This window comes from Rhamphochromis sp. 'chilingali' (assembly GCF_963969265.1).
Source record: "Rhamphochromis sp. 'chilingali' genome assembly, chromosome: 1".
NCBI classification, from domain to species: domain Eukaryota; kingdom Metazoa; phylum Chordata; class Actinopteri; order Cichliformes; family Cichlidae; genus Rhamphochromis; species Rhamphochromis sp. 'chilingali'.
This window is the reverse complement of record NC_137929.1, coordinates 69291281-69305275: the sequence shown is the minus strand read 5'-3', so window position 1 is coordinate 69305275 and position 13995 is coordinate 69291281. Positions and strand designations below refer to the sequence as shown.

General features: G+C 40.0%; 2 protein-coding genes and 1 long non-coding RNA gene across 3 annotated transcripts in view; 2 read left to right on the top strand and 1 right to left on the bottom strand.

Moving 5' to 3' along the window:
* LOC308395831 (uncharacterized protein) overlaps positions 1 to 7316 on the bottom strand; it is a 29501-nt gene extending 22185 nt beyond the window's left edge. Inside the window, exon 1 of the mRNA XM_080880819.1 lies at positions 7227 to 7316. The gene's annotated coding sequence lies outside the window, so the exon portion shown is untranslated. The remainder of the gene's footprint in view (positions 1 to 7226) is intronic.
* On the top strand, positions 2291 to 5087 carry LOC308396921. The gene is made up of 4 exons (XR_013971660.1): positions 2291 to 2569; positions 3273 to 3390; positions 3505 to 3673; positions 4283 to 5087. It is a non-coding gene; the product is annotated as an uncharacterized lncRNA (long non-coding RNA).
* A 5689-nt stretch (positions 7317 to 13005) lies between the features above and the next one.
* The window catches only part of LOC308395999 (NLR family CARD domain-containing protein 3-like), a 51709-nt gene continuing 50719 nt past the window's right edge, over positions 13006 to 13995 (top strand). The window contains exon 1 of the mRNA XM_080881059.1: positions 13006 to 13103. The gene's annotated coding sequence lies outside the window, so the exon portion shown is untranslated. The remainder of the gene's footprint in view (positions 13104 to 13995) is intronic.

Sequence of the window (13995 nt, the reverse complement as noted above, 5' to 3'; positions counted from 1 at the left end):
GCACTTAAGCAATGCGGTTGAAAAATGTGGGTGCGCCTAACTTTTGTGCTGGTTTTCTTAGGCGCACCAGTGCAATCATGGCAAAAAGTTAGTGTAGAGCCCTGTAGATGAGACCTAAACTAAACACAACTGTAGCGACTTCCACAGTCGCTAGAGGTCGGGGTGGAGTCTGCCTATTTGCCTGACGCGCTGTCAACTTTACGCAATAATGCGAGAGGTGGAATTGCTTGCTTGTTTATTAAAGTGCTTTGAGAGTTTACAGAGTAATGTCATCGGCTCCTGATTCAGACTCTTAAACATCACAGGCTCTGATGCAACAAGGGGAAACTCGTGGTGCAGCGGTCAACAAAAACTACGGCTCCAGCTCTCCTCTCAGAGAATGACAGACTGACCACGCCCTCTTAATTTCACCACTAGCACCCACGTGACTCCCGATACACATCACCATAGCAACCAAACAAATGAAAACCCAGTGATCATCAAAATTCAACACATTTAGTTATGGCTGCTACAACAACAAAACCCTGACTAAATAACGGCACAAGAACTTAATATATTTCCAATATAACATAAGAAATCAGAAAATACAAAATAAACTCAAACAGCTGGGTCACACACCCAGCCCCTGACAAATTGTCTGATTAGAAACATCTGGAAAAACACAAGAAGACCCTCACTGTTGTTTAACTTCCACAGCTGAAAAGACTCTCAGCTGATCTGCATGTTTCATCATTTCCTCTTATTGTTTTTTACTAAATGTTTATTGCTTAGTGTTCAGTCCATCGTGTCAGTGAGGGGCACAGACCAGAGGGAGGAGAGCAGGTAATCATCATATCTGTGAGCTTTAGAGCAGACTGAAAATTACTACTTTAAATATTCATAAATTATTTTGAATAGGAAGAAGAAATCATCTGTGGTTCTCATGTCATGTTAAGAAAAAATAATATTACAATTGTGTATTAAACAAGTAGATTTTAATGTTTATTACAGTCACTAACTCATCATGTAAAATAAGCCACAGAAATTAGCATTGGTTACACCGCACAGTGCAAAAGTCTTGAGCCACCCATGACATCATTATATTTCCCTTCTAAGGATCCAGATGTTCTTCTAATTTCTTAATGCAACAAGTTTCCAGGTTTCTTTGAATATGGTGTAAATGTTTGTTTGTTTCTCTGCCTGCTACACATCTATTGTAGGATTTGCCCAGCTCGCCTCTCCCGGACAACCTTCCGCTCTAAGCTTCACCTCCACCCGCGTCAAGTAAGGCTGCTGCAATCTGCTGCAGGTTCACTGAAACCACGTCTAGCCTGCTTTCAACACGTCCCTGTCACAGTGACTCTGAGGTCTCCAGCTCATAACTGCACTTGCCAATAGCTTCAAGGTTCCTGCTGGATGTTACCCCGTGCCTGGTTCCCCATTCCTCGTCCTTGATGACCCCCCCCCCCTTCCCTTTGTGACTCTTAGCCCTCACCCTAGCACATGTGGGGACTCCTATGGTGGCTCACTGAAATGTTTACTCATAGTACTGTTTCATAGTTTATAGCGTTTTTCTCACAGTACTGCACTGTAAAAAAGGGCAGTGAAATTGACATAAAAACCATGTAAAACCCCTACAGAAATGTATAGTAAACCCCAAAACACAACTTTCCTGTTTCGATCACAGTGAATTATTGTAAACCTTTAAACAGAATGTTCCTGTTATATTTACAACATGAATGTGTGATTATAATCAAATTTATTGGTTAAAACTACAAATACTGTGAATAAAAACAGTGAAACACCGTAATACTCATAACCAAACAATCATGTTAATTTGACATGCAAATACTGTAAAAATCACAGTTTTAGTCAGTTTTTCTTAAAAACACATGACGTATATGTAAGTCACTTTACAACTGCATGGATGTACTGGGCCTACTTTTAACATGATTCATGAAATGATGCAAAGTCATGGATAGGACTAATAAAAATGTTTTCACAGAAGATGTCATTGTGAACCTGAGAGGTTGCCTCTCCATTTATAGGCTATATAAAAATATACAATTAAAATTGTTTACATCATGTTTTTTTCTTAAATCATTTGCAGCCTATTGTAGGGTAACCAATAAGAAATTATTATTTAACGACTAAGTAATGCTTCTGTCATAATGCTTGTATTCTTTATGTTTCTTTTAATTGCAATGTGATACTTAGACTAGAATACTTTTTTGGGTTAGGTCAGCAATGTCTCATTATTACAGGCTAAACAAACTTACAGTGCCTCCCATAGGATCTCTATGGTGCCTCATCTCCACAGAGCTGTAAGCTACTTCAGGCCACTCACAGTTGCACTGAGCGCGCCTAATTTTGAATGTGCATCTGAAGCTCGTCTCTGATTGGATAATGACGTGAGGGCGGGAGGAGAAGAGCGCCTAGTTCACGACTATAGCTAACGAGCCAGCACGAGAGAGAAGACGGGAGAAGAAAACATCGAACTTTCAGCAACTACGTTGTTAGGACAAATTACAAACATACGATTTCAAGTGTTTTTTGAGGATCTGTGTTTGTTCGTCAGAAAGTCTGCACGGTAAGTTCAATATCTTGGCGACGTTTTTTCGAGATAAAAGCACCAGTTGATATTTAGACCAAGGCTCATAACCTAGCGCTAGCATGCTAGTTCAGCTGAAAAGCACAGGCAAACTTTAGAAATACTAAAAATGATCATCTGCGTCTTTTGTAAAAAGGTATTGGTCACATTAAGAGGCTATGTAGTACATTGCAGAGTGCATAAGAATGAGCCTTGTTGTATTTTTAAATGTGTTGGCGCCAATTGCAGCCAAACATTCACCACGTACTCTGCTTTCAAGGGGCATTTTTATCGTGTGCACAATGCACCTGCACTTCAAGCTACTCCTAAAGCTCTTGTTGCAGATTTAAAATGTGCGGTTTCATTATGTGCCCGCCATTTTCAAACAGTGAAAGAGCTAGTGTCTCACTTAAATGATCATATTGCAGGGGGCAGGTCTGTGTCATGTCCAGTAAGTGGTTGTAAGCATATGTTTAAAAAAAAGTCATCATTTACTTCTCACATGTGTAGGAAGCATAAAGCTTGTTCCCCAGATGGTATTGATGACATGTACAAGGAATCTCGTCCTCAGCCCCCAAATGACAGTACAGAATATTCAGAAAACACACATGAAACCATGGCATCTGCTAGTTCAGCCAGTGATATGCCAGAGAAGGATAGTCATTCTTATCTCAGAAACATGTGTCTCTTTTACCTTAAACAGCTACTCAGCTACTTTGAAGAGAAGGAGGAGTCCATGCTTCTCTGTGTTGAAGATACATGTCTGGCAGATGAGGTACAACTGGAGCAAGTGCCTCTGACACCCACTATTATCATGTGTGGTAAGTCTGTTTCATAGCTCTCTCTCTCTCTCTTTTTTTTTAAGTGCATTTTTTATAGAATGTCATGTGACTGCCGTGTTTATTGATATAACCTGTTAAATAATTTCTTCACAGGACAGTCCTGCTATTCCTCAAGAAGATACATGCTGAGTGTTGATCGGCACCTCGTCAGCACAAACATATCCTCCTTCATTTCTGCACTGTGCCTCATGTTCGGGAGCTACTACAATTTCAACATCCATTATCCATCTGAGCTGGCTTCCACTTTAGAGTTTCTTCAGAGGTGAACAAATATGGCTTTGTTATTTCTCATAACTGAGACTCTGGGATCTGGAGTCTGGCTTTGATGTGGTTCGAGTCCAGGTCTGGCTCTGAGTCTCGGTCGGCTTTGGAGCCGGTTTCAGTTGTTTTTTCTGTTTTTTGTTGTTGTTTTTTTTGTTTGTTTGGTTTTTTTAAATACATTAACAGTCTGAATCTGGGTCCAAGCCTGGCCGAGACTCAGGGCTAGACCAAGCGTCAACTGACGTCTGACTACCTATAACCTTTGCTTTGGATTTTAACAATGCTAAAGTGTGACATATCACTGCAGAAGACACTCGTGAAGGGTGCCAATACTTTTGACCATGCATTGTTCACTTCCCCACAGCATTTTGGTTATACTTTGTCTTGAACGTGGTCATGGCCATGACTGTGTGTGTGTATATATATATATATATATATATATATATATATATATATATATATATATATATATATATATATATATATATATATATATATATATATATATATATATATATATATACTTAATTTTTACTTACTTTGTATGTGTATTTTAACTGATCAATTATAAAAATGCTTAATAAACTTTTATATGATTGTTATTCTACAGGTGTTTCTTCTCCATAAACCCAGAAAAAGGAACCAAAGTAGAGAACAAAAACTCAAAGCGTCGTCTCAGTGTGAACCCTCGAGTCCTCACCCTGATTTAGGATCTCGCCGACCACGAGTGGCGCTAAGCCTAAATCTTGACTCTCTGTGGACTGTTAGTTTTACTTTGTTAATTTTGTTCCACAATGTGTACTGGAACCTTTTACTGGTCGAATGCATGAAGCCAATTCATGAAGATGTTCTTTCTTTGTAGGAATGTTCTTTATTTACATAAGAAAAGAAAAAAAACAACATGCTGCTACTGCAGTGTTTCTAGACCACATGTGTAGGTTTGTTTCACCACGTGGTTTTGCTGATGTTTTCTGACCAGGGCCATGGTTGTGGTGACAGCAGGGTGCGTGTTGCGTTGCATGGTGATTATGATCATTTTTGGCACAATATGTGTTTTTTGTTTTAAAGTCTTAACAGGTTATTTAACTTTTTCTGGTGGAGGGTCTAACAAATGCTTGTTTCATGAACATGGTTCTTGCTTTGCAGGAATGTTCCACAGCTTTTATAGCCTATATTTTGATTGAATTGTGTAGTTGCTGTGTGCCTTGCATATTGTGTTAGTTGGAAAAATGGATCCATTTGCTGTCATTTTGCTAATGTGGCTGCAAAATAAATTTCCCAAAAGTGATATTTTCCTCTCTTGTGTTTTCTCATGTGTATTTTTGGGTGTAGGCGTAGCAGTAAGAAATTTGCTGGGTTATGGTTAAAATTTTACATTAAAACATATAATATTCAGCATAGATTTTATGTATAATTTACAGAGCAGCTCCATTTAATATGCACAGTTTCACCGTAGTTCTACCATTTTAAATTAGTTCTTTGTACGATATTTCCCTGTTAATTTTGCAGTTTCTGGATCCACAAAAAGCATTTATTACTTGTAAAAGATACAGGAAATAGTGTATTTATATATCACATCTATGTGTGAAATTAACTTCTTTTTCCTGTAGATTTAACAGTTTTAATCTGAGATTCATTCACTGTAAATCAATTTACAAGTTGCATCTGTAAAGCGCTTTTACAGGAAGTCCCTGGTAACCCCAGCTGCCAGGGTTTTCCTGTAAAAACAGCACGGTTTTTTTTTACAGTCTGTTCATACCGGTTCCTTTAGTGCTTCGACAGCATCTCATAGCTTGTAGATCATTTCTAGTGATTCATTTTGTTTCATGCAAAGTGATGTGACTCCTTGTAAAAGAACATCCCTCAGAACTGGTTTTTAGGCTCTCGTCTTTAGTTTGTCTTTCACTAAAAGTCTTGTTTTCATTACTCTCTTTTGTCACACCTGACTTCCTGTAATAAACTTTGAGATCTGAGAGTTATTTATTTCACACTTGGTTCAACAGTTTCCCTTCATACACACACAAACTGTGATTTCCCTTAATATCACACTGCACCCCTGAGTGAACAGGAGCAGGAAGAAGAAAATATTCTTATTAAACCGTGTCCCCTATCTGCACTCCAAATGATATTACAAGTGGGCACCATCAACCAAGGAACACATTAACGTTTGTCTACAGTTCGTAGCACAAAGCACACATCAAGAATATAACCAGCAATATACCCCACCGCATAATAGCAAGGAGAAGAGAATGACCCCCAGTTAACTCACATTTCTTTCAAATTCATCATATTGATTTATCATTTTAAACATAGCACATTTTAAAACAGCGCATGTTTGTACAACTCTTACAATTATAATGAGCAGTTCCACAATCTTATAACCGTTGGACTCATTTGTGTAGTCCTGCCAACTGATGCTAAAAATGATATTTCCTTCTGTCCTCACCTCCTAAACAAATTGAAAATGATATTTGTAACTTGAGGGCTAATATATTATTTTTTGCCTTATTTTGTCTGTAATTTCACTAAATCTTTCAATAGTTTCAATTTTATGAACAAATGATTCGTTTGTCCTCTGTATTTAACGTGAATATGAATCCTTTGTGTCACTTTCTTCTGTAATAAATATGGAGGTTTTATGGTATTTACATATGTATCCCCCCAAATTTCTACACAGTAACTAAGATACAGGAAAAAGTATAAAGTATGCATCGCCTTGTAGTCTAATAAATCTCTAACCTTACCCAAAATATAAATGTTTTTAGCCATCTTATTTTAAGTGCTTTTGAGTTGTGTCCACTCCCTCGTTTCGGGCGTGACAATCTGTTTTATTTCTCCACTATTAAAAACACTCTGGGATAACAGCTGAATGATTACTGGTTGATCTCCGGGATTTCACAAAAAACATTAAACAACATAAACTTTCTTTACTGTTTTGTAATGTCTGTAGTTTCTAATTATTGCTTTTAAATCGTATTATTTCACTACTTAAACTCTTCTGCACAAAGTTTGAAGTCAAAAACATCCCTGGCCTTTGATTTGGTCACTTCCTGTAACCGTGACGGGAAAAACACGAACAGCTGTGTCTGTCAGAGACCCTGCAGTACTGTTAGAATGGTTTATGGATGTATTTGTTGATTGTTGTTATTAACATTATACATTTCTGTGTTACACTGTCTGCTGTAATGTACAATAATCCTTCCCCTGAGTAGCCCGGTATGGCCGACGCATCGCCGTAATAAAGGCAGCCATATAGATATGACCTATATATTTTACAAAAAACCAAAAAACGTTTGCCGTACATACAAGTTAGAGTCGTAACACTTGTGTCTCTCTTTAAACGTTTACAGCTCAGTTTATGGTTCCCGTGTCTGCAGGAACGACTATTTAACGTCAGCGTATCCTATCATATCCTGAACACATGCGGAGAGTTTACCGCGTGGATCAAGTTTAAAGCGAAAATAACTGAATGTGACGATGTTGTGAAACACGCACTCGAAGTAACGGCGGGAGTCTGACCGCAAAACATCTTTAAAACTAAAGAGAAAACATACCTGAGCAGCGAAGCAGAGCCTCCGAGCTGAAGCTACTTTCATTCATAAAGAAACACTTCCTGTAGTTCCTCCTCAGCTGTGTAGGTCCTGCTGGTGTCCACACGATGGCGCCATTGTAGTAGCAGACAGATGACACAAACCACTTCTGTGGACTTTGAAAATGTTTTCAGTGAGAAACGGAAAACATTAAATGACTGAAATAGAAAGATCATTCTATAAATACACTAACAACAATAAATAGCGTGATATACACAAGGGCACAAATATAAAGAGTGAAAATGTGTAGTCAAAAGCTTCACACTGTCAGCTTTCACCAATACAAAGATCGAGCAGACGCAAAACGAGTACCAGCAAAATATCATTGCTCACTCACATCACTCAGTCGTTACACTGCACCGACAGTTTGCAGCTGCATGCCTGAATGTCTTCACATCACGAAGGATTTAATGTATAGATTTATTTTGACATGTTATTAATATACTGTACTACTTGTTGTAGTTAAAACAAGTCAAACTTGCATCAACACAACTAAATTTCTCTCCACCAGTCTAAACCAGTCCTACAAATATCTCCCAGTGTGGCAGCACAGATAACCACTGGTGTATAAGGTGCTTCTGAATTCACAATACTTTGATGAAGAACCTGCTGAGTAAACAATCAGCCTGTTATTATTGCTTCCTACATCTGCTTTTTGAAAACCTCCCAAAGGCCCGTTTAAGAGCCACGTCAGTGTATTTGTATCTGTTCTTGCTGCATCTTCATTAGTCTGTCTCTCTGTTGCTATCTGTCGTTTTGTCTCTTTAGCTCTTCATCTTTTTGTTTTTGTCAGTTTTTGTCAGTGAGCTGGTTAACTTTTGTGTGTCTGCTGCCTTTGTTTGTGTGTTCTCAACATGATGCACCCAAATTCAAGCCCTGCACATCTTGCCAGACTCCCAATCAGGAAGCAGAAAAACCTGCTGTCTCCGCTCTGGAAGTCTGTCCACCAAGAAAAGCTCTGACTTCTGCTAAATGGGCCAAACTGGGCAGAAAGTATACAAACACATCCTTATAGAATATGATGTAACACTATAATTCTGAAATATAGTGGGCCATGAAAGATACACCCGACTCATCCTGCAGCCTTCAATTGGAGCCTCCAAAGGATGCAGACCCTGGCTGCGTCCCAATTCAGGGTCTGCAGCCTTAAAGGCCACATTTTGAGGCCAATTGCATCACAGTGACGAAATGAAGGCTGTCCCAACTCAAAGGCTGCTCGAGATGCGGCCTTCATTTCCCTGACAACAACAGCAGACACGTGGTGTGTGTGCGGGTGTCTGCCTCTTATAACCACAGTGATTCTCCTGTGGTTTGAAATCTCACGTGATCTTGTGACGTGATCACGAGTCCAAACACTAACAGGTCACCTCAACAAGAACAGATTCAATCCTAATGATTTAGTTACCATAGAAACCTGAAATGGTTTGGTTGACAGCACATGTTAGACTGTTGTAAACGTCGCAGCCACACAGTCACACTTCCTGAGTGTTTCTAACATGATGGATGTGAAACACTGAGTGATGCTTCATCACATTCACACTCACAGCTCCTCTGTCAGTGTCTCAGCTATGCTGGCAGCCTGGAGTCACCTGTAACATGACTGTGGGCTGATGCTGAACTCTGACTCTTATATGTGTCTTATTAACCTCAGAGCTGCTCAAACTGAGGGAGGCGGGACTTACAGCACAGGAAGTGATGTCAGAATATAAAGGCTTTTAGTCCTGAGTGAGTGACAGGTTTGACGGTGACGTGGATCTCCTTCAGACCTGGATCACAGTCTTCACACTAAACCCTTTAAACATCTTTACTCTGTTGGTTTGATCAGTAAGAACAATAATGTCATAAAACCATGATGCTTCCTCTCCTGATGAATATAGATCCGTGTAGATGAACCACTCAAAGGCTCCACTCAAACAATACCTAACATTAAATATATGATTATAGTCAGAGGGGACTCCAAAATAAAAGCACCTTTAAACCAAGTTCTTTCAGACTAAAAGGAGACAGGAAAGACAAACTGATCAGAACTTCCTGGTGAATCATGTCAAATAAAAGAAACACAAACCTGTTTCGTAGTATAAGAGTTCATCCAACCTGCAGCAGTGATACTGAAGTCTGAACAACACAAAAACCAAATGAATCTGTCCATCAGTGATAATAAAGATCAGCCTGACATCAATCTGTAACATCAGCAGGACCAAGATCACTTCCGCCGTGTCCATTACTGGTAGGTTAAACTGGGAGAAAGTCTCTAACATGATGAAACCATAGTCTATGATCTAGAGCATCATAGTGGTGCGTAGGTTCATCCAGGTCACAGTGCTCTACACTGAACAAGTCAAACACCTGGACTTCACCCAGTTGGTGTCTTTGTGTCTTCTTTCTTCAGCTCTACAGACTAACACAGAGAACTGTTTCTAATACATGGCTTATCAGTGCGTTTGAGTCCATCCACACAGCTCAATATGTTTCTACTAACACGTTCTACCAACATAGAGGTCAGAGTGAAATAATGAGGTGTTAGACTGATGTTCTGCCTGACACCAAAGAGACACAGGAAGTGTTTGATTCAGTCAGAGGAGTTTGGACTTATTGAACCACCTTTGGTGTCTATGATGGTGTCGTCTGTGGAAGGATGTGTGGAGCAGAAACAAAACCAGCCAAGAACAACACCATGAAGCTCATTTAAGAGAAATGGAAAGCTCTGGTAAAATAAACACAGTTAATGATTTTGATCCCACCAGGTCCTGGACCCCTGCTCTCTGTCCAATCACAGACTGAACACATCAGCAGGACCACCAAAGTCCTCAGATTAGTCCAGGGTCTGTCCTCAGCCTTTGAGAGCTTCAGTTACTCACAGTTAGACACACTAACAAATATGTCATCATCCATCTTCTTCTACACTCTATCACTGATCACTAAAACTAGCTGATGTCTGTCCTGATGTCCAGGTAGGACAGACTGCAGTGAGTTTAATAAGCTGTGTTAGATTACACTTAGAGGGACAGCTTCATCTGTCAAACAGGATCTATGATGGTTTGATTACTGCACTTAACAGAGTTCATGGTTGAGCTGAAACAACAAGAAGACTCTGCAGGTGCACCTGGAGGTCTGTCATTAGATTTACTGCAGAAACTGGATCAAACTGGATCCAGGATGCAGCAGGTCTGTGCTGAGCAGAATGAATAAAGCCAATAAGATGTCTCTGTATGAGGAGGCGGGGTCACAGGAGGTTCACAGAAACTCTGCAGCAGCATCATCAGCTCACATGGAAACTTTGATGATTCACTTCTGTGGTGTTTTTACAGAAACACGTCACAAAATTAGCTCCACCTGTTTTGTGAGCTTTGAGTTTCTTGTCTTCATCCTGGATTCTTGTGTTGGTGTTTTTACACACAGCAGATATTTCCTGGTTTCTTCCTTGATGACCACATGAAGCTTTCTGAAGCTTGGATTGAAAACGCTTCATTACTCAAAGCTTTCCAACACAGGCCTCTGTGCTGCCATCCTGTGGACAAACATATGAAGTGCAGCGTGAAGCTACAAATTAAACTGCTTCAGCTACGTTTATATATAACATACTATAACCTGTATAACTATATGTATAGTGTATTATGTAGGTTTTAGAGCTGGGGGTAGAATTGTTGATGGCCTGTTTTTTTATTTATGTTCCCCATGGTTCACCAGCTCTCACACAACATCAGCACCGATGATCCACGTCCTTATAAACCTCTGAATCAGGTCCTGAAGCAGTGACATCCTGAGTGAAGACCTCACTGATCACATGACTCTGGTCACCTGGACTCAGTGTTTCTGAAGCAGTGTGCTGGGTTTTTACAAATACGTGGCTGCTGCCTGATGTTGGGCTGCCTGATGATGAGAGGAAGACGACTCACTCGCTCTTCTTCACTTCCTCCTTAAACATGTGGAAGGAGAGCAAAGTGCTGCCAGACTCTTATTTCTGACAGGAACAGAAGAAACCACAGCAAACTGTTGCAGTTCTTCATCTTCATCACAATCTATTTATTTCTGATGGTGTCTTCAGTCTGAGGGTTTGAAGTTTCCATGTCTGTGTGATGTGTGGTGTGAAGGCTGCTGGTTAAACTGGGACTCACTGTTTAAAGCACTGAGTGCTCATAGAGAGATGCTCCATGAGTCCCAGTACAGACTACAAACATGGTGGAAACGTAGCTTTGATATCCACACACTCTGCACGTCTGTGAGTAACTGTGATGAAGATGTGCAGAGATCTGTGTCCAAACAGGAGAAAGACTGTAAAGACTCTGTGCTTCTAACAGCCTCTGTTAACATATGTGAGGCTGTTTGTTGTTGTTGCCATGGAGCTTTGCACTGTTTGGGTCAGCAGGTCATGTGATCAGGTTTGTTCTGTGAAAGCTGGACGATGGTTCAGAGTCAGGGTTTGTTTGCATTCATCAATAAATATCTAAATAAATCAAAAACTCCATGTTTGTTCTTTCATCATGTGACCTCTGCTCATCCATCTCTGTGTAGATCAGGATACATTTAGTTCATAATACACGAGTCAGAGAAATCAAAGAAAAGACAGCGTGATGTCCTGTATGGACAGGTGGAAGGAACCAAGTCCTCAGCTGAAACACTCGTGTTTGTCCACAGACAGGAAACACAGCAGGAAACTTCCTCACAGAAGTGCAGCTCATGGATAACACACTTCCTGTCAGTCAGAATGAGGCTGCAGCCAAACACAGAAAGGTGTTTTTGTCCAGATGAGCCCAGAGAAGAAACACGAGTGTTCACAGACATCAGAAGCTCAGAGAGGTGAAACATGAGGTTGGAGTCCTCGTCAGCATCCAGAAGAGCTGCTGTGAAACCCTGAGTACTCATGACAGACTCTGATGGCACAAACACATCATGATTCAAACAGAAAGACAAACATGGAGCTCCTGATCCTCCTGCATGAGAACAAGCTGACATGAGCGCTGTGTCTGAGAGTGTCTCCCTGTCACAGTGACAATAACACAGCTGCTGCTCACAGTCATTAAACTGACCTGAGGTCAGCTGTGCTCCTTACATATGAACCATGTGACCTCACATCAGTGCTGTGGATGACTGTAGTCATAGAAGAGTAGAGCTGTAGCAGGTGGTGTGAGGAGGTGGTGTATTCTAGTTAACGCAGTACTGAAACACTCCAGCAGAGGGCGCTGTTAAGTCCTTATTGTAACACAGTTACTGTGTGCAGTTAGACTTCATACATAATCTGCACTTATTTCCATCAGACATGCTGTCAGTAAATGATTGGTTTCTATTGATTCTACTTCCTGTTGACTAGTTTGATGACAGTGAAACAATCACAGCTGATTGTGTGATGATGTAAACTGTCACTGTTACATTCAGTGTGTGTGACATAATGTTAGTGCAGGCTGATAACAGCCTGGTTCTGTTAGAAACACATGAACGTGTCCATAGATCAGTGTGTGTTTAACATGAGAGCTTCAGCCCTGCTGATGTGTTAAATAAAGACATGTATTGGTTTCAGCTCTGCTCTCAGGCTTTACTGCACAGGTGAAGGTAGAAAGTGTGACTGCATCTATAGACTGGAAACACAGAAACATGCTGAAGATAGTTGTAGTATACTCCAAACAAAGTAAACACTGTGGTTGTATCAGAGACGAGCTGTGATCAGCTTGTTCACTCTGAGCCAGTCTGACAACATATTTGTAAACCAGCACATGGAGGTGTTGCCCTGTCACAGTCTTCAGGTGGAGTCCCACCCTCTTCCAGTAAGGAGCAGCTCACCTGTGTGTCAGTGTTTAGTGTCCAGCTGTGGAGTGGATTTTGTTGTTTGGTGTGTTTGAAGAAACTGTAAGTTTGCTTTGCTTCCTCCTTTAACAGTTTGACTGTTTGGTTTTGCTCTGTGATGTTTGGACCTGATGTTCAGCTCTTATTTCAGGACAAACTTTGATCACTCTTGTGTTTGAAGACACATTATTATAGATTATTGATTGACTGAATCCACTCTGGTTATCAGTCAGTAACTGCACTGAAGCATTTGTTACTGTGATGAACATTTTAAATGGATCTGTGTGAAGCTTTAGACACCGATCAGAGATCTGATGGAACATCGATCGTCTCTTTAACTGGAAACAATCATATAAACTCAGTTTGTTCTTAAGAAGTCGCCTTTCAGGTTTTACTTAAGTGATGTCTAAAAAACACAAAGTAATGCAGCTCCCGCTCAGTTCACTCCTACTGCAAACAAAATTAATCAATTGAAAATATAGAATTATATTAATTGCATATGGACGCTACGACGTTAGTCATGCATATTGTGTTTCAAAGTATTTGGACTTGGAAGCTTCTCCGTTTCTTTGTTTTGCTGTCATGTTCACTTAGAACTTTGTGTTTTTAATTAGTGTATTTGAGTCTGAGTTTTCTTCTTTTAGTGTCTGAAGCTTTAATCATTAATAGTTGTTCAGTGTGTGGTCTCTCGTGTCTCCCGCCTTTAAAGGCTTTGGATTTTTGGTTAAATGCTTTGAATCTTGTTCCTTTTCAACTGTTTTTGGACTGAATCAAGGCTCGCTTAAAGTTGTTTGAGTCAGTTGTCCTGGATTTGGCTACAAACCTCAGCTAATGCCAATAATCTAGTGTTAAATACATTTATCCCTCAATGGTAGATATAGATGAAATAAATAGTTGAAGTGATACATGTTAAAATTCTGTAGGTTTTATTACATTAAACACAAAGTAAAGGTTT